Genomic DNA, 22,315 nt, shown 5'->3' with positions numbered 1-22,315 from the left:
ATTTGCCTTCCTCTAGGGAAATGTTACTGCCAGGATAAGTAGAACCAAGAGCAAATGGAAAAAGAACTACTTCCTCTGTTTGCCAAATAAAACCTACACCTGGCATAGGAGTAGTCAAGAGAAACAGCCAAGCAGGATGCAACTGAAAGGTATCAGTGATGATCAAAAGTATCCCCTTATCAATCTACCCGAGTGCCAAGGAAGCCAGAAGTCCATCACTGGCATCAGGTTCCTTTGGATTAACTAGTACCTTTTCCCTGTAGCCTGTATGTAAACATACATTCTTCAGTTCAGTTCAGACTCTCAGAAGTGTCTGACTCTGCGACCCCATGACTGCAACACACCAGGCTTCGCTGTCCATCACCAACTCCCAGAGCCTATTCAAACTCATTTCCATCAAGTTGATTATGCCATCCAGCCATCTCATCCTCTGTCGTCCCCTTCTCCTCCTGCCTTCAATCTTTCCCAGTATCAGGGTCTTTTCAAATGAGTCAGTTCTTCGCATCAGGTGGCCAAAGCACTGGAGTTTCACCTTCAACATCAGTCCTACCAATGAATACCCAGGACTGATCTCCTTTAGGATGGACTGGTTGGATCTCCTTGCAGTCCAAGGGACTCGCAAGAGTCTTCTCCAACACCACAGTTCAAAAGCATCAATTCTTCATCTCTCAGCTTTCTTTATAGTCCAACTCTCACATCCATACATGACTACTGGAAAAACCATAGCTTTGACTAGACAGACCTTTGTTGGCAAAGTAATGTCTCTGCTTTTTTAATATGCTGTCTAGATTGGTCATAGCTTTTCTTCCAAGGAGCAGGCGTCTTTTAATTTCATGGTTAATATGTCCATTAACACTAAAGCACTTAACAATTACAGCTAACTGAATGGATCATATCACTCAGAAGCAGTGAGCACCTGATTTAGAGGAAGATTAGTAGAAAGAACAGTGAATAGGCAGGGAAAAAAAAAAAAAACAAGAAAAGAAAATCTTATCACTTTCTAATTTGATCTAGGGTTCACCCAATCTGTGCTCTGCCTGCAGTCCTCTGCTAACTCCAATCAGTTCTCCTCCAATGAAGCTACCAGTTTGCTCCCTATTTGCAAATCTATTGGGAACACCTATTTGAATATCATTCAGCAAAGCAGGTGATGAAAGCTGACTTAGAAACCCAAAGGTTCTTCATCATGAACCCACAGAAAAGGGCCCAGGGATAGAATTCAAAGGATTCATGAACTTGAGTTTTTAATTAAACTACATAATTTATTTTAAAGTGAAAGTGAAGTCGCTCAGTCGTGTCCACTCTTTGCGACCCGTGGACTGTAGCCCACCAAGCTCCTCCATCCATGGGATTCTCCAGGCAAGAGTACTGGAGTGGGTTGCCATTTCCTTCTCCAGGGGATCTTCCCAACCCAGGAATCGAACCCAGGTCTCCCACATTGCAGGCAGACCCTTTAACCTCTGCGCCACCAGGGAAGCCCTTAAATACAAGAATACAGTCTCTCAGAAGACCTCAAAGATTTCAAGGGAGGAAAGGAAGCCAGGTTGAAAGAAGAAGGGAGAGGAGGCGGGAGAGGGGGTGTGAAAGGGGTGGCCTTACAGACGTCTCCTGCCACCTACAGACACCCAGGCATTATGGGACTTTTCCCTGGGCCTCCAGAGAAGAGAGGACTGGAACTTGGCCCTACCAGAAATCACACCAGACCAGAACCAGAATTCGAGTTCTATGCCAAGAGGAGGTGATCAGTCTCCAATCCTCAGCTCAGGCTGAGGGCCCTTCAACCAGATTCCTGCATCCAGGACCGGGGGACTAGAAAAACAGGGAAGGATAGGAAAGGTTAAGGAGAGGAAAGAGAGAGGGAAGGGGAGAGAGGTCAGTAAAGTCTCTTGTTCCTTACCAGTCGGGGCACTCTGGTCAGTTGTCCGCGTCAGAAGGAGACCAGGGACCAAAGGGTCCCAGTTGTGGCCGCTGGGTCTGGTCCATTGGCAGGCAAGCTGGCCCCTGAGTGCCCCGAGTGGTCAGGATGTCAGTCTCAGTGAAGAAGAGTCCCTGCCAGAGTCGCCATTTGTTGCAGGAAGAGGGACCCCTTCCAGGGCCCGAAACTAGGCTCTTGCTAACACTCGGAAATGAATTGTCCAAGGAGACACATGTGCTGACAAAGCAAGAGATTTTTTTGGGAAAGGGCACCCGGGTGGAGAGCAGTAGGGTAATTGAACCCAGGAGAACAGCTTTTTAATTTATTTTAACTAACACTTAATTGAAATTTAGTATTTTATTCAAATATAAATGCAGGTACCAAACCACCATAGTATCAGCAGCATTTGTAACCTTGTTATAGATAGAAATTACTGATGTTTCTATTTCTCCTTGAAATTTTTCCAGATATGTTGAAATACTGTATATATTACTACTTTGAGCTTATGATGATTATTAGGCCAGCAATTAGATTGTGCCATTTAATGCATAAATAAGAAACATATTACTCTATCAGAATTTTTAATTATTTTGATAACTGTATTTCAGTGTGGTAAAAATCCTTTGTATTTTATATTGTGTGTTTTAAAACATTATGCTGAGGAGGAATGACAAGCTTCCCCAGACTGCCAAAGCAGTCACAACACACAAAAAAGTTAAGAACCCCTGAAATGAACCTATCCTTTCATTGTAATCAGACCTTTGGGTACTCTTACCACATATTCCAAGTATATGATCCTAAAATTCGTATTAGCAAGGCAGGCAAGTAACAAAATAGATTCTCTTCTACCCTCTGGGCTTTGAAGTGGAATAAAGAAGGCAGATAGCCTTTATGCTTTATTCAAATAACACATTAAAGTTATCTTCTGCATATGATCAAATGTCAGTGATATGAAATGCTTGTGCTTGCATTTCTTAAAAAAGGAAAAACTGTCATTCACAGTACTCATCCTATGTCTGACCTCTCTACTGGCTTGCTAGAGGACTATAACAATTAACATCTTGGAACCTCTACTTCCTCTATATGTAAAAAGCAAAAGGCAAACAAACAAAAAGGAAAAAGCTGTAGGTCATTAAACTATATAACTACATCTAAAGGTTCTGGCTGCATGGTGCCAGAGAGTCCGAGAGGAGATTCCCCACGTCTAAGGTCAGGAGCGGTGGCCAAGAGGAGATACCCCGCATCCAAGGTCAGTAGCAGCAGCTGTGCTTTGCTGGAGCAACCATAAGGAGATACCCCAAGTCCAAGATAAGAGAAACCCCACTAAGACAGTAGGCGCTGGGAGAGGGCATCAGAAGGTAGACACACTGAAACCACGATCACAGAAAACTAGCCAATCTGATCTCATGGACCACAGCCTTGTCTAACTCAGTGAAACTAATCCATGCCATGTATGGCCACCCAAAATGGATGGGTCATGGAGAGTTCTGACAAAATGTGGTCCACTGGAGAAGGGAATGGCAAACCACTTCAGTATTCTTGCCTTGAGAACCTCATGAACAGTATGAAAAGGCAAAGAGATACGACACTGAAAGATGAACTCCCTAGGTTGGTAGGTGCCCAATATGCTACTGGAGATCAGTGGAGAAATAACTACAGAAAAAATGAAGGGATGGAGCCAAAGCAAAAACAACACCCAGTCGTGGATGTAACTAGTGATAGAATCAAGGTCTGATGCTGTAAAGAGCAATATTGCATAGGAACCTGGAATGTTAGGTCCAGAAATCAAGGCAAATTGGAGGTGGTCAAACAGGAGATGGCAAGAGTGAACGTTGACATTCTAGGAATCAGTGAAATAAAATGGGCTGGAATGGGTGAATTTAAATCAGATGACCATTATATCTACTACTGTGATCAAGAATCCCTTAGAAGAAATGGAGTAGCCATCATACTGAAAGAGTCTGAAATGCAGTACTTGGATGCAATCTCAAAAATGACAGAATGATCTCTATTCGTTTCCAAGGCAAACAATTCAATATCACAGCAATCCAAGTCTATGCCCTGACCAGAAATGCTGAAGAAGCTGAACGATTCTGTGAAGGCCTACAAGACCTTTTAGAAGTAACACCCAAAAAAGGTATCCTTTTCATTGTAAGGGACTGGAATGCAAAAGTAGGAAGTCAAGAAACACCTGGAGTAACAGGCAAATCTGGCCTTGACGTACAGAATGAAGCAGGGCAAAGGCTAATACAGTTTGGCCAAGAGAACGCACTGGTCATAGCAAACACTCTCTTCCAACAACACAAGAGAAGACTCTACACATGGACATCACCAGAGGGCCAACACCAAAATCAGATTGATTATATTCTTTGCAGTTAAAAATGGAGAAGCTCTATACAGCCAGCAAAAACAAGACCAGGAGCTGACTGTGGCTCAGATCATGAACTCCTTATTGCCAAATTCAGACTTAAATTGAAAAAAGTGAGGAAAACCACTAGATCATTGAGGTGTGACCTAAATCAAATCCCTTATGATTATACAGTGGAAGTGAGAAATAGATTTAAGGGTTTAGATCTGATAGACAGAGTGCCTGATGACCTATGGATGGAGGTTTGTGACACTGTACAGGAGACAGGGAGCAAGACCATCCCCAAGGGGAAAAAAATGCAGAAAAGCAAAATGGCTGTCTGAGGAGGCCTTAGAAATAGCAGTGAAAAGAAGAGAGGTGAAAAGCAAAGGAGAGAAAGAAAGATATACCCGTTTGAATGCAGAGTTCCAAAGAATAGCACGGAAAGATAAGAAAGCCTTCCTCAGCGATCAATGCAAAGAAATAGAGGAAAACAATAGAATGGGGAAGACTAGAGATCTCTTCAAGAAAATTAGAGATACCAAGGGAACATTTCATGCAAAGATGGGCTCAATAAAGGACAGAAATGGTATGGACCTAACAGAAGCAGAAGATATTAAGAGGTGGCAAGAATACACAGAACTGTACAAAAAAGATCTTCATGACCCAGATAATCACGATGGTGTGATCACTCAGCCAGAGCCAGACATCGTGGAATGTGAAGTCAAGTGAGCCTTAGGAAGCATTACTATGAACAAAGCTAGTGGAGGTGATGGAATTCCAGTTGAGCTATTTCAAATCCTGAAAGATGATGCTGTGAAAATGCTGCACTCAATATGTCAGCAAATTTGGAAAACTCAGAAATGGTCACAGGCCTGGAACAGGTCAGTTTTCATTCCAGTCCCTAAGAAAGGCAATGCCAAAGAATGCTCAAACTACTGCACAATTGCACTCAGCTCACACGCTAGTAAAGTAATGCTCAAAATTCTCCAAGCCAGGCTTCAGCAATATGTGAACCATGAACTTCCAGATGTTCAAGCTGGTTTCAGAAAAGGCAAAGCAACCAAAGATCAAATTTCCAACATCCACTGGATCCTTGAAAAAGCAAGAGAGTTCCAGGAAAACATCTATTTCTGCTTTATTGACTATGCCAAACCCTTTGACTGTGTGGATCACAATAAACTGTGGAAAATTCTGAAGGAGATGGGAATACCAGACCACCTGACCTGCCTCTTGAGAAACTTATGTGCAGGTCAGGAAGCAACAGTTAGTACTGGACATGGAACTGGACAACAGACTGATTCCAAATAGGAAAAGGAGTATGTCAAGGCTGTATATTGTCACCCTGCTTATTTAACTTATATGCAGAGTACATCATGAGAAATGCAGGGCTGGATGAAGCACAAGCTGGAATTAAGATTGCCGGGAGAAATATCAATAACCTCAGGTATGCTGATTACACCACCCTTATGGCAGAAAGTGAAGAGGAACTAAAGAGCCTCTTGATGAAAGTGAAAAAGGAGAGTGAAAAGGTGGCTTAAAGCTCAACATTCAGAACACTTCATGGCAAATAGATGGGGAAACAGTGGGTGACTTACTTTTAGGGGGCTCCAAAATCACTGCAGATGGTGACCACAGCCATAAAATTAAAAGACACTTACTCCTCAGAAGGAAAGTTATGACCAAATTAGACAGCATATTAAAAAGCAGAGACATTACTTTGCCAACAAAGGTCCGTTAGTCAAGGCTATGGTTTTTCCAGTGATCATGTATGGATGTGAGAGTTGGACTATAAAGAAAGCTGAGTGCCGAAGAATTGATGCTTTTGAACTGTGGTGTTGGAGAAGAGTCTTGAGAGTCCCTTGGACTGCAAGGAGATCCAACCAGTCCATTCTGAAGGAGATCAGTCCTGGGTGTTCTTTGGAAGGACTGATGCTAAAGCTGAAACTCCAATACTTTGGCCACCTGATGCGAAGAGCTGACTCATTGGAAAAGACCCTGTTACTGGGAAAGATTAAGGGCAGGAGGAGAAGGGGATGACAGAGGATGAGATGGTTGGATGGCATCACCGACTCAATCGACATGAGTTTGGGTAAATTCCAGGAGTTGGTGATGGACAGGGAGGCCTGGCGTGCTGCAGTTCATGTGGTTCCAAAGAGTCAGACACGACTGAGCAACTGAAGTGACTGAATGGTTCTCTAGCCATTAAATCCTGCTTTTGCTTATAACATATTTTGAGAATTACAGATGATGAATGCTATGTAATCATAACAAGCTATAGCACTGGAAAAGAACTCTGGAAGGACAGTGACCTCTAACTCTTGTCAGTAAGTATGTTGGGTTGCTTTCGACCTAAATTCATAGCTGCCAGCTCTTTTGGCTTCAATCCTACCACAAGGTTCTTTGTCACCAGCAAATCTTGGTCACATGGTGTTGGTTGCTACCAATGGCTCCCTTGCACTGTCACCAGCTGCTATTAGCACTGTTAAACCTCCACTGACACCTCTGATAAGTTAAGGAGGAAGAACTGAGACAGTGGAATGACATGATTACTCCTCAGGTTAATAGGCTGGAGGAAAGCCCTGGTCCTCCAACAGGCAAAGGGCCCCCTGCAGAAGATTCCTCTTAGGAGGGAGGAATCCACAACTCCTCAGTGCTAGATGTAATCGCACTTCTCTTTTTCGGTGGGAGTTGGTGGACACTTGGTGCCTTTGTGGCGATGGTAAGATGGTAACTCCCAATTGTCACAGGACTCTCAGAACACCAAGGGAAACTAAACAAACTCGCAGATATCAAATGCACACTTGTACAACAATGCAGTTCAGATACATCTGACATTTAAATCATTCCTGCAGGAACTCAACACAGGCAATAACTACACCATTCAAAGAAATAAGTCTTTTATAACTAATTAAACTTACTCAAGTCAATTATCAAGCAATCCCTGCCAATATACAATCTAAATCTAAATCTCTCATGAAAAGAATTTGTTTATAAACCAAATAATTGCCTCTAGAAATAGCTCTATGGAAACACTATATGGTGTTCCAGTCCAGAGCATCATGGCCCTCAGGGAGATTTTTCAGTTTTGTCCCCACTTATTCTGCATCACATAGATAAAGAATCCAGAGACCACAGGGTTTTAAGGGACTTCTCTGAGACAAAAGACTCTTGAGGTAGAACAGAACTGGAATCCCAAGTTTTGTGGATAATATTCTTATTACATACCCACAAAAAAATTATAAACTGAAGTTTTTTAAGAATGACGTTAACAGACCAACAAGTTCACTGTGTACACATGTATCACGCGGCCCATATTTTAGATGATAGCTTGATGGCACAAAAATTGGACAATCCCATTTTTAACTTTCCAAGGAATCTAGCCTTTGTTGACTATAGCCATAGCTCATAATTGAAAGAAGAGAGCCTTTTTTTCTCTTTGGCTATCCCCTGTCACCATTAATTAGGCCAATAAATGCCATTTTTCATATCCCAACTGCCCTTCCCAACTATCCTGAAATCCTTTCTCTGCAGACCCTGTGCACCCAACTCCACAACCAGAACAGGAGTTCAAGTTACAGCAGCAAATTTAAATGTTAGCAACATTATTTAAAAATTTTGTTTTCAGACCTGGTGGTTCAGTGTTTAAGAATCTGTCTGTCAAGGCAGGGGACACCAGTTCCATCCCCGGTCCAGGAAGATTCCACATACCATGGGGCAACTAAGCCCATGCACCACAACTACTGAGCCACAGTGCCCTTTGCTCCATAGCAAGAGAAGACCCCGCAGTGAGAAGCCAACGACCGCAACTATGGAGTAGCCCTACTTGCTGCAACTAAAGAAAAGCCCGAGCAGCAATGAAGACCCAGTGCGGCCAAAAATAAATAAATAAATGAAATTACTAAAAAACCAATTCTGCAACTAAAAATGCTATTATACAATCATTTAAGATGTAATTCTTGATTTATCTAAAAATGCTATTATACAATCATTTAAGATGTAGTTCTTGATTTATCTATTAAAGGCAGATGCATATATTAGATGCAAAATTATTTCTTACAACCAGTGCTAAAACTGACCTGCCAAAGTCATAATCTCATCCAGTGAAACCCTGAACTATGATGTTGGAAAAGACTCTTGAGAGTCCCTTGGACTGCAAGGAGATCCAACTAGTCAGTCCTAAAGGAAATCAGTCCTGAATATTCATTGGAAAGACTGATGTTGAAGCTGAAACATCAATACTTTGGCTACCTGATGCAAAGAATTGACTCACTGGAAAAGACCCTGATGCTGGGAAAGATGGAAGGTGGAAGGAAAAAGGGACGACAGAGGATGAGATGGTTGGATGGCATCACCAATTCAATGGACATGAGTTTGAGCAAATTCAGGGAGTTGGTGATAGACAGGGAAGCCTGGCATGCTGCACTCCATGGGGTTGCAAAGAGTCGGGCGTAACTGAACGACTGAACTGAATCTATATTGGGGATGGTTTCTGGGTCAGAGGTAAGTCTGTATACATACATACACTCCCACAATCTTTTGAGAATATTACTGCTAGCAATAAGGCTCCAGTCCTAAGAAGTTTCCTAAACATTGTTCAGAGCAGCACAATGCTGATAACACTGTTACGTGCTGATAACACAACCCAGAGAATGCTGATCACAGTTGGATCACTCTTTAACTGAAGCAAGACTATATATAAAGTTAAATTTTCTTCTTCCCTTTCTCTTTCTTCCTCTTCTTTTCCTGTCTTCCTTCCTCCCTTCCCTCTGTCCTTCCTTCCTCTCTTTCCCTATTAGGACAGTGAAAGAAAAGCAAGTTTGACCAAGGTCCTGTAACTGGTTTATGGCTCTGTCTCCCCATTTTATGATATTTGTCTTAAACTAGATTTCCATATCTTTGATGGCTCCTTATCTAATATTTATTCACTTGCTCCCATGACCTCCACATTGGAAAATGTCAAAGTGCTAGCAGATAAGTAAGCCAGGGAAGGGAAATTTCTCTCCTGCTCACATGCAAAGTGGAGCAGCCTTCTTTCTGGGTTGAGCCACTCACGTGGAGTCAGTGTGCAGGGAAAAATGTTCATTCCTGACATGTGTCAGGGGTGATGCAGGGCCAACACACATCCATACTGCACCCAACAGGAGATGCACTCTGTCCTCTGAAAGCTCTCTAGCCAGAAATTTAAACCAAATTCAGCCACAGGTGAATACCTTACCCCTCAAGTCAAACCAGTCCTGGGTACAAAGAGTGAAAGGAGGACCGTTTCCCATTTAAATCCTGGGCTAACATTCTTCAGTCCTAAAAGGTAAATCAAACTAAAGATTTCCTTCTGGGGCTGTTTGCAGTGATCCAGGCCTCCCCCAAATTTACTTATCATCTATAGATTTGAAGTCTAGATCACATAATTTTTCAAATGCTAAAATAATAATTTTCTTGCTAAGCTGTCTAATGAACAAATAGTAATATTTCTTAATAATCTATTATACCTTTAATTTCCAAGATTTGTATGAAAGTAAAGATTAGAGGGATATTCATGAAAATATGAATCTGTAGTCCACTAAGACTTCTTTCAGGTTTGCTAGGAAAATCTCAGTGAATCTACTTGGCAAATTTATTCACTTTTTTCCCCTATAGAACATAGAAAATTGAACTTTCTGTTATTTTCCTAGCTATTAATTGCAATTATAAATAAAAAATTAAACGAGATGTTGTTGCTATTGTTGTTGTTCAGTCGCTATGTCGTGTCCGACTCTTTGCTACCCCACGAACTGCAGCACACCAGGCTTTCCTGTCCTTCACCATCTCTTGGAGTTTGCTCAAACTTATGTCCAAACTCATGTCCATGCTTATCTGCTAGCACAACCATCTCATTCTCTGTCACCCCCTTCTCCTCCTGCCCTCAATCTTTCCCAGTATCAGGGTCTTTTCTAATGAGTCAGTTCTTTGCATCAGGTGGCCAAAGTATTGGAGCTTCAGCTTCAGCATCAGCCCTTCCAAAGAATATTCAAGCTTGATTTCTTTTAGGATTGACTAGTTTGAGTGGGAAAGGGGATGTAGGAACAGATGTAAACATGAGCTTTTAACCCCCAGTTCCCAAAGGAAACATTAATTTCCCAAGAGAGATCTTTCAGTTATTGTCTGAAAGGTGGGTAGAATTTGTACAGTCACTAACAGATCCACTGGTTTATTTCTGCTCACAGTGTGCCCTTAATTTCTGAGGGCAATGGTACCAATGGGCGCAAACCAATCAGGACCACATCAGGGCAGGAGAAGTGTACAGACAAAGCAGACAGCAGGCTACTAATGAGACTGCTAGAAAAACCACAATCTGTCAAGCCCTGGAAAAGAAATGTCATGAGCAATTCAGTCTGCCTTGAGAAGCAGGGACTTTATGGTAAGGGTCTGAATGAGAATGATGGGCCCAGACATATTTTGTCATCCTTCTCCACTTTTCAAACAGAAAGAATGTTCTTGCTTCTGCTATGACAGAAGAGACATTACAATACCACTATCTATCGACAACTAGTTGATCTCCCATTTAAATCAGAGGAGGTGTATCTTTTACTCCAACATGAAAGGAAAGGTTCTGCCTATGATCTAACAAACAGTAAGATTCCATTCCAATTTTCTCTTTTCTGTTTCTCTCTTCCAACCTTGGAGAACAGCCAATTTGTGCAGCAAAAAAAGAATAATGCAAGCAAGCCAAAGTAAAAAGTTGTCGAGAAAATCAGATATTTAATAAAGAAAGAAAAAGGTTATTTCAATGTAGATTCAATTAGTTTCAAGTCCAAAGGTTCCCACAGGTCCCCAGTACAGACCCATGAGTTATACTGAGTGAGTTTCAGTTGCTTTTTCTTTTTTTTTTTTTAAAGAACTGGGACATATCCCTACGGCCCCTGACACAGGCAAGAAAACTGATTTACTGGCCTAATTCCATTCTTAAAACTTGAAACTCCAGTATTGCAATGGTGCCTTCGGGGCATATTCTTGACATTTCACTGATGCTAAACTATTCTTTATTTGGCTTTTTGCAAATTGATACATATGACTGGGAGCACAGACATATGTAAAGGTAAATTTACTATCCAAACACTTGAATGAGGAAATACAAATTGTGGGGGAAAGAAAACTAAAAAAAAAAAAAAAAAAAAAAAAAAAACAGAAAGCTTAGCTTTTATAAAAAGAGTGGGAGGGTGGGGGCGGTGCATCAAAATGTAATAAACAAAATCCAAGATAAACTTGACTTCCCTGATGGTATCAGTGGTAAATAACCTGCCTGTAATGCAGGAGACGCAGGTTTGATCCCTGGATCGGAAAGATCCCCTGGAGCAGGTAATGGCAGCCCAGTCTGGTATTCTTGCTTGAAAAATCCCATGGACAGTGAAGCCTGGCAGGCTACAGCCCATGGAGTCACAAACAGCTGGACACATCTGAACACACACACACAAGACAAACGTAAAGAGAGCAAGTCATTCAAAGAATGCCAGTGCCAAGACGTGGCTTGAAGGAACATTAGTATAATTTCCGTCACCTCCCTCACTTCTCATTTCTTCTTACAAACAATTGATGCTTTTTCTTTCTTAGGTAAAGGGTTTTGCAAATGCAGGTTCAGACAACCCCATTCTGTGCTTCACCCCCATCACACAGCTTCCTGAGCCACTCCCATGTATGAATTATGGAGCTGCCACAAAATTCTGATGACTCAGATTGAATCTGTTGAATAATAAAATCCATGCATGATTTGCAACATGGCTAGTTGTAGGACACCAGAACATAAATCCCACTACTGAATATCTAAATGGCTGTGGTCAGAAAAGTGACAACAGTCTGGCAGGAAGGAGATTTGGAGGTAGGGGCACTACATCCAGAGCCACATGAGAGGCAAGTAGAGTGGCACATGGTTCAGTAGGTCCTTCTGATAAAGTAATGCGTAGCTTCTTTAAGGAAACAAGAACGTAGGAGAAGGTTATGAATATTCTTGCATAAGACTTGATTTCCAGAAATTGTAACTAGGGACAAAAATGTGCTTCAATGTACATTTGTGTGTGTGTGCTGCAGTCCAGGGGGACACAAAGAGTCAGACATGACTTAGTGACTGAACAACGACAAAAGGGTAGGATTCAATCACAGAGTAAAGATTTATAGCAAGCAAAAACAGACACAGGTCCTGCTCTAGGCGTGGTTCCTGGAAACTGACTCAGAGAAAAACTTGCATGTAGGAGGTTATTGTAAGGTATCCTTTGGAATAAGGGCTGTGAAGAAGAGAGAAGGCAGATTGAGCAGATGGAGAAGCTGACCCATAATGTAGTCACAATAGAAGCCCCCACTCATCCCATTGGTAGCTCTGGATCTAAGAGGTCCCTTCAGAGTCATCCCAGATTAAAACAAGGGTTCTGGGCATTTATGCTCCCCCAAATTACCAGTCAGCTTTCCAGGTATCACACGTGGTAAAGAACCAGCTTGCCAATGCAGGAGATGGAAGATACACAGGTTCAATCCCTGGGTTGGGAAGATCACCTAGAGAAGGGTAAGCCAACCGACTCCAGTATTCTTGCCTGGAGAATTCCATGGACAGCTAAACGCCACAGAATCTCAAAGAATAGGACATGACTGAATCAGTTTAGCATGCATGCATGCAAATAACCAGTCATTAGATGTTCTTCAAAGACACTGTCAAGAAAAAGAAAAGACAAGTCACAGCTTTGGAGAAAACATTTGCAAATCACATATCTGATAAAGGACATGTGTCTAGAATATATAAAGAAGTCTCAAAACTACTAAGAAAATAAACACCCTAATAAAAAGAGGGGCAAAGGATTTGAATAAACACTTCATAAAAAAAAGGTACATGGTTTGCAGAAAAGCATATGAAAAGATATTCAATAGTGTTAGTAACTAGAGGATGAAAATTAAAACAATAATGAGATACTACTACAAACCCAGTAAGATGGCTAAAACTAAAGGGACTGAACACACTATGTGTCAGCGAATATGTGGAGGAACTGGAACGCTCACACACAGATGGTGGCAATGTGAAACGGTACAGTCATTTTAGGAAACAGTTCATTCATTTCTTAACATCAAACACGTACTGGGCTTCCCTGATAGCTCAGTTGGAAAAGAATCTGCCTGCAGTGCAGGAGACCTTGGTTCAATTCTTGGTCAGGAAGATCTGCTGGAGAAGGGATAGGCTACCCAGGATTCTTCAGCTTCCCTTGTGGCTCAGCTGCTAAAGAATCCACTGCAATGTGGAAGACCAGGGTTCAATCCCTGGGTTTGGAAGATTCCCTTCTCCAGGGGAAGACCACCACCCCATTATTCTGGCCTGGAAAATTCCATGCACTATATAGTCCATGGGGTCACAAAGAGTTGGACATGACTGAGCGACTTTCACTTACATTCTACCCAGTCATTTGATTCTTAAGCTTTAAGCCAAGAGAAACAAAAAGAGTGTACCCTTATAAAGACTTGTATATGCCCCTAGCACCTTCATTTGTAAATAGCAAATAACTGGAAATAGTCCAAATAAATGTTTATGAAGAATTGCACTCATGTCACATGCTAGTAAAGTAATGCTTAAAATTCTCCAAGCCAGGCTTCAGCAATACATGAACCATGAACTTCCAGATGTTCAAGCTGGTTTTAGAAAAGGCAGAGGAACCAGAGATCAAATTGCCGACATCCTCTGGATCATCAAAAAAGCAAGAGAGTTCCAGAAAAATATCTATTTCTGCTTTATTGACTATGCCAAAGCCTTTGACTGTGTGGATCACAATCAACTGTGGAAAATTCTGAAGGAGATGGGAACACCAGACCACCTGACCTGCCTCTTGAGAAACCTGTATGCAGGTCAGGAAGCAACATTAGAACTGGACATGAAACAACTGACTGGTTCCAAATAGGAAAAGGAGTACATCAAGGCTGTATATTGTCACCCTGCTTATTTAACTTCTATGCAGAGTACATCATGAGAAACGTTGGGCTGGAGGAAGTACAAACTGGAATGAAGATTTCTGGGAGAAATATCAATAACCTCAGATATGCAGATGATACCACCCTTATGGCAGAAAGTGAGAAACTAAAGAGCCTCTTGATGAAAGTGAAAGAGGAGAGCAAAAAAGTTGGCTTAAAGCTCAACATTCAGAAAATGAAGATCATGGCATCTGGTCCCATCACTTCATGGGAAATAGATGGGGAAACAGTGGAAACAGTGACTGACTTTATTTTGGGGGCTCCAAAATCACTGCAGATGGTGATTGCAGCATGAAATTAAGATGCTTACTCCTTGGAAGGAAAGTTATAACCAACCTAGACAGCATATTAAAAAGCAGAGACATTACTTTGCCAACAAAGTTCCATCTAGTCAAGGCTATGGTTTTTCCAGTGGTCATGTATGGACGTGAGAGTTAGACTATAAAGAAAGCTGAACACCGAAGAATTGATGCTTTTGAGCTGTGGTGTTGGAGAAGACTCTTGAGAGTCCCTTGGACTGCAAGGAGATCCAACCAGTCCATTCTAAAGGAGATCAGTCCTGGATGTTCATTGGAAGGACTAATGTTGAAGCTGAAACTTCAATACTTTAGCCACTTGATGCAAAGAGTTGACTCACTGGAAAAGACCCTGATGCTGGGAAAGATTGAGGGCAGGAGGAGAAGGGGACAGCAGAGGATGAGACGGTTGGATGGCATCACTGGCTCTATGGACATGGGTTTGGGTGGACTCTGGGAGTTGGTGATGGACAGGGAGGCCTGGCATGCTGCAATTCATGGGGTCGCAAAGAGTTCGACACGACTGAGCGACTGAACTGAACTGAACTGAACTGAGGAAGTGAATGAAGAAGCAGATTGTGGTATATCCACAGAATAGAATAAAACTGAACATAAAAAAGCATATTGATATTTTCAATGTGGATAAATCTTAAAAAACAATGATCTTGGGTGAAAAAAAAAAGGCAGAGTACATATGATACAATTCCATATGTATATAGTATAGGAAACGCAACCATTCTAGACTAAAATGATCACCCCTGCTGATTTTTATTTAGCTCATTGTTACACTTCCTTCCAGACTCAGTTCAAGTATCACCTGCCAGGAAACCTCCCAGGCTGCCCCAGGTGAGGTTAGGTGCCTCTCCTATGAGTTCCCATAGGTGCCTGCACATCTTACAGGATAACCTATATGCAGATTGCACTCATCTCTTTACTTGTTCATCTTCTTACTAGACTGGTACTTTAGGTAAAACACCACACCAGTTAGTTTTCTATTCCAAAAACCTAGGCAACAATAGATGTTCCAGAAACATCTACTTGAAACACCTATTTGAAAAGTAAAGAGGTGAATGAATAAACAAAAGAATCAACCCAAATGAATCAGAGAATATAATTTGGAAGCATGTTAGAGGTCCAGCCCTTTACCAGTCCCCACCCACTACCCCCAGGCAGGGCTAAATCTGAGTACAAATCAACTACATGGAAACAGATAAAATGTGATTTTTGCAGGCAAGTGTAAAATTTTATCTCCCATCACGTACATCTGCATAAGTTTATTTGAACTCGAATATTCAAAGCACCTTACCTTCCTCCTAAGAAACCTGTATGCAGGTCACTAAGCAACAGTTAGAACAGGACATGGAACAACAGACTGGTACAAAATTGGGAAAGGAGTACATCAAGGCTGTATTGTCACCCTGCTTATTTAACTTATATGCAGAGTACATCATGTGAAATGCCAGGCTGGATGTAGCACAAGCTGGAATCAAGATTACCAGGAGAAATATCAATAACCTCAGATATGCAGATAACACCACTCTTATGGCATAAAGCAAAGAGGAACTAAAGAGCCTCTTAAAGAAGGTGAAAGAGGAGAGTGAAAAAACTGGTTTGAACTCAACATTCAAAAAACAAAGATCATGGCATCCGGTCCCATTACTTCATGGCAAATAGATGGGGGAACAATGGAAACAGTGACAGACTTTAGTTTCTTGGGCTCCAAAACCACTGCAGCCATGAAATTAAGACATTTGCTCCTTGGAAGTAAAGCTGTGACAAACCTAGACAGCATATTAAAAAGCAGTAGGTTTTTCCAGTAGTCATGTATGGAAAAAACAGGCTGAGTGCCAAAGAATTGATACTTTCTAACTGTGGTATTGGAAAAGACTCTAGTCTCTTGGACAGCAAGGAGATCCAACCAGTCAATCCTAAAGGAAATCAACCCTGAATATTCATTGGAAGGACTGATGTTGAAGCTGAAGTGCCAATACTTTGGCCACCTGATATGAAGAGCCAGCTCATTAGAAAAGACCCTGATGCTGGGAAAGAGAGAAGGCAAGAGGAGAAGGGGATGACAGAGGATGAGATGGTTGGATGGCACCATGAACTCAATGGACATGAGTTTGAGCAAGCTCCAGGAGATGGTAGAGGAGAGGGAAGCCTGGTATGCTGCAATCCATGGGATCACAAAGAGTCAGACATGACTGAGCAACTGAACAAAAAACTCAAAGCAAGAGAAATACAGATTTGGAGCAGGAAGAACAAATAGGAATTTTTAAAGAATGGCAGGGATAATGAGTAGCTGAGGGGCCGCACTGGAGCCCTAATGTCAGCGGAGGGCAAGGGTGGAAGCACTGAGGGCTAGAGCTGCCTGAGTCCAAGGACAGGGATCGTGTGGGAGCATACTGGTTCTCCCTTTGAAAGGTCTAGGGCCACCCTTTGCTCCATGGTGGCCTTGGGAAAGTGTCTTCACTTTGCAAGTTTCACTTTCCTCATCTGCAAAAGCCGGACATTAATAGTAGTGACAACTTACAAGACTGTTGCAAGTATCAAAGGAAACTCAAGGGAAGCCCCAAGAATATCGTGTCGCCATTCCTTTCTCCAGGGTATCTTCCTGTTTGAGGGATCAAACCCAGGTCTCTGGCATTGCAGGCAGATACTTTACCTTCTGAACTGCCAGGGAAGCCCAGTAAGGTTCCCAGCACACAGTATAAAGGCTTTGTATACAGTAGATACTATTATTACAATGGGACTATGGACCAGTCTCTCTTCCTTGGCCTCTTTATAGCCCTATCAGCAACACCAAATGCTCCAGCAGGTTTATGAGTGGCAGCAACCTCCTGCTCCCTTCAGCACTATCTGCCTGGTTCCCAGCTTGATGAGTCAGGGCTTTATTAAAGAGCTCTTAGTTAGCCCCAGTATGAAAAGGTATAAAACACAATTATGTAAAACGCTGCCTGAAGAAAAGCAAGCTAAAGTTTCAAAAAAAAACTTGTCCTGACAAGTTGTTCTCCATCTTGCTCAAAACATGTTTAAACTTCTGGTTGAGAAATATGTAGGTTAGATCTAAGAAAGAACTCCTGGAAATATGTGTGTGTTCTCAGTTGCTCAGTTATATCTGACTCTTTGTGATCCCATGGACTGTAGCCCACCAGGCTCCTCTGTCCACGGGATCCCTCCAGGCAAGAATACTGGAGTGGGTTGCCATTTCCTCCTCCAGGGAATCATCTTGACCCAGGGATCAAACCTATGTCTACTGCATTAGCAGGAAGATTCTTTACCACTAACACCATCAAAGATGTTTAAAATCCTACTGCTAAGTCACTTCAGTCATGTCCAACTCTGTGCGACCCCATAGACAGCAGCCCACCAGGCTGCCCCATCCCTGGGATTCTCCAGGCAAGAACACTGGAGTGGGTTGCCATTTCCTTCTCCAATGCATGAAAGTGAAAAGTGAAAGTGAAGTTGCTCAGTCATGTCCAACTTAGCGACCCCATGGACTGCAGCCTACCAGGCTCCTCCGTCCATGGGATTTTCCAGGCAAGAGTACTGGAGTGGGGTGCCATTGCCTTCTCCGGTTTAAAATCCTAATTGGCTGTCAAAAAAAGTTATGATCTGGAAGGTTCTAGGGTGAAATAGCTCCCTCTAAGTGCAGTTTATATTAGGTTAGAATGAACGGACATTTCTTTTTCCTTTCTATTTTATTTTCTAAGGGGGTTAGCGGGGGTTGTTTTTCTAACAATAGCCCCAGGAAATACTTTAGCATTATGTTATACCTAAAATAAATTGGAGAATATGATAACTCACAAAATATCAGTCTACTTGTTACCATTTAGAACCATCAGTTTAGTTCAGTTCAATTCAGTCGCTCAGTCATGTCCAACTCTTTGTGACCCCATGAATCGCAGCATGCCAGGCCTCCCTGTCCATCACCAACTCCCGGAGTTCACTCAGATTCACATCCATCGAGTCAGCGATGCCATCCAGCCATCTCATCCTTTGTCGTCCCCTTCTCCTCCTGCCCCCAATCCCTCCCAGCATCAGAGTCTTTTCCAATGAGTCAACTCTTCACATGAGGTGGCCAAAGTACTGGAGTTTCAGCTTCCAAGAAATCCCAGGGTTGATCTCCTTCAGAATGGACTGGTTGGATCTCCTTGCAGTCCAAGGGACTCTCAAGAGTCTTATCCAACACCACAGTTCAAAAGCATTAATTCTTCAGCACTCAGCCTTCTTCACAGTCCAACTCTCACACCCATACATGACCACAGGAAAAACAGCCTTGACTAGACAGACCTTAGTCGGCAAAGTAACGTCTCTGCTTTTGAATATACTATTTAGGTTGGTCATAACTTTCCTTGTTTTTATATTCTTCCTCCCTCTCTTTCTTTCCAGCATTTTTCAAATTTTAGTCTGCAAGAGAATCCTATCAAGTACTTGTTTTTTAAAAATGCAGATTCAACCCCAGACTCCTCAATCAGTCTCTGGCAGTGAAGTTAGAAAAGCTGCTTTTTCAATAAGTTCCAAGCTGACATAATGTATCCATTGCTCTAGAACTTGCAATTACCTGGGGGAAAAGTAACTCCTTAGGCTCCAAGTCCTGTCCCTCAAGGGTCAGGAAATCAGCCTGAGAATTTGCTGGCTTTCTCAGCCACTTCCAAAGGGCAGCTTTGGATCTAGGCTTCAAGGTTCAACACAGAAGTTGTGACAGTGGTGAAGGAGCCAGCCCATCCCAGGTCTGCAGCTCTTCTCTGCACCAAAGCCACTGGTTGACCAGCAATGTAGTCAGTTCCAGATAACCCCACATGGCAGTGGCAGGGCAAATCAGCTGAATGTTTACTTTTTATTTTATATTGGATTATAGCTGATTAACAATGTTGTGATAGTTTCAGGTGCACCCCACTGAATTCTTGAAGTTTGCTTCTAAATCTGTAAGTTGTACAGCAAAGTTCATATGCCCTGAAGTAGCAGTTTCTCCCATCTCTTTTTATGAACTAATCTACTCACATAGTTACTCCCCGATCCATCTGAACTGTCACCTCTTATGGCAAATACAAAGGAAAGATGAAGTACAAATAACGTGGCTACCAGGCAAGTCGGGAAATTTTGAAGTTTCTCTTTCAGATGATTGAAAAGCACCCGCTGTGAGGCAATTCTGGAGCTTAAAATGAAGGACTGTATGTACCAGAGTGTCTCTCTGTTGGGAAGCAGGACTGCCAGAGATGCCAAAAGAACACCTTGAAATGGGACATTTTCCTAGGCTTTGGTAATAAATCATTTCATTCCATAGGTGAGCTTTACATGCTTGAGTGGGGATGGAAGCAAATATAAACCACCTGATTAACGATTCATTGTCACGAGAAGGCTGCTCATTTCTACCTTCCTTATGCATATTAAGCGTATAGAAAAATGGAGATCTGCATAACTTTAACAACCAGTAGGGGTTCAACAATAACAGAGAAAACCTCTTTTTTTTTTTTTTTTTTGCTTGTAAAGACATGAACTAACACTGTTGATCAAGATCCATTCTCAAATGTGAAGTGTAGAGAGGAAAAGACAGTTTAAATGTTTGTACTTTTTTATCAACTTTCTATACTTTTTTATCAACTTTCTATACATAGTCTTTAATCTCGCAAGGAAACCCCAGCACACCTGTGTCACATAATAGCAGTTCTCACCCAGCAGGTACATTTAGAGAAAGGAATCTGACAGCACACTCACAACACTCCTGACAGGGGAGGGAGGAAATGCTACCGGTACCTTAGGAAATACTATCTCTGGGAAATTAAAAGTGCACCATAGTGCATGTGGTGTATGACTGTTTATGTTCTTGTTTCCTCCTCTGGCAATATAGTTCTTGTCAATCCATGAATTCTGTACTGTAAATAAAATAGAAAATTGTTTTAATATTACACAGTCCCAGATGGATGTTAAACCAATAGTATAGTGATATTAAACTCAAACTTAGATAATGCTTGCTTTATACTTCTTTGAGCTGAAATAAAAATAGAGTACTCTCCACAGAAGAGCTAATACTTAGGACAAAAGTAAAAAAAAAAAAATTCATAGTCGTTTGCCTGATTTTGTGCATAGGTTTCAACCTGTTTTGTTTTGAGAGGGGAGAATTTTCTAGGAAAAATAAAAAAGATATGGAGTCTTACAATTTGTCTTCTATCATAAGTCAGTGACCTAGTCAATGACCCAGAAAGTTCAAGGGAATATGCAGGAGAAAACACAGATGATGTGGTTGCTAGGAGGTCAGAGGAAAAGGGAACACCATAGAAATTTAAGCATGTTGCCCCTTTGATGGGAGACACAGAGTTTCAATAACTGGAATTTCCATTCTGTGTTGGAGGTCAACTGTCCACCACAGCGAATCTTCCCTTTCTTTCATTCTAGGTGGGCATTAGCAGCTCAGCAAAGGACTTCATCCCACAGCCACCCAGGCAGCTGGAGGTGGCCATGTGCCTGGATTCTCACAGATGGAATACTGTGGGAAGTGATTGGTTCCACTTCCTGCTGAGGATGAAGGCATCAGATGGGTACTTCTCTGTTTTCCTGACCCTCCCACAACCTGGAAGAGACATGCCTATGGCCAGCATGGATCCTGTGGATGAGGATAGCTCATTAATGGAGGAAAAAACAAGATGGAAGGAACCTAAACAAGATGGAAGGAAGCCATCATAAATGGCTACGCTGAGCTAAGCTACACTCAAGTAAGAGAAAAATTAATTTCTATGTATGTCAGTGATTGTGTTTTTGAGCCTCTTTTCACTGTAACTTAGTGTTCACCCTAATACACATCATAGCATTTTGAAATTAAGATCTTAGAAGAGAACTAAGAAGCTCACTGATGATACATGTTTTCTCAAGGAAATTTAATGTAACTTCCCAGATTTCTAGAGGTATTCTTTTTTTTAAGGAAATAATACAATAACTGTTCCGTAAGGGTCCACACAAAACAGATTCACAAATTAAGAGAAAGCACACTATAATGTTTTTTTTTTAATCTAAATTTATTAAAAGTGAATGGTCCTTGAAAAATAATCAACAATCAATCTGGTATTAACCACAGACGTATGCAGACACCATTGTCATATATGAAAACATAAGCAATATTATGGGTTAAATTGTGTTCCCCCAAATTCATTTGTTGAATCCCTGACTCCCAATACCTAAGCACATGGCTAAATTTGGAGATGTAGGCTTTTCAAGGAGATAATTAAGGTGAAATGAGGTCATGGCGTGGGCCCTAATCCAATATGACTGGTGTTCTTATAACAAGAGATTAGTTCACAGACACTTACAGAGAGAAGACCGTGTTAAGACACTGGAGAAAACAACAATGTGCGAGGAAGGAGAGAGGATTCAGGAAAGATCAAGCCTGCTGGAACCTTATCTTTGATTTCCAACCTCAGATCTCTGAGATGGTAATTTCTGTTGTTTAAACCAACCTGCCAGATTGTACTCTGTAATGGCCACCTCAGAAGGCTTATACAAGTATGTCAGTGTCAATCACTTTTCTTCTGAGTCGGAACCAACGAGAAATTCTATGGGTTGCTTCTAAAACAAGACAAATGAATTCTATTTGATTTCTAGTCATTCCAATCTTTGTTTTTTTTCTGAATAACAAAGAGAGGACTTGTCCTGCTTTGACTATATCTGAACTTTCAAAACAATTCTATACCCTTCCAAAATAATTTTGGATCCAGGCTTTATACTATATTCATAACTTAACTCCAGAGAGATTAAAGACCTAAGCAAAAAAGTGAAAAACTCAAAAAA

This window comes from Capricornis sumatraensis, chromosome 3 (assembly GCF_032405125.1).
Source record: "Capricornis sumatraensis isolate serow.1 chromosome 3, serow.2, whole genome shotgun sequence".
NCBI classification, from domain to species: domain Eukaryota; kingdom Metazoa; phylum Chordata; class Mammalia; order Artiodactyla; family Bovidae; genus Capricornis; species Capricornis sumatraensis.
The sequence above is the reverse complement of the archived record's forward strand: the minus strand, read 5'-3'. Positions refer to the sequence as shown.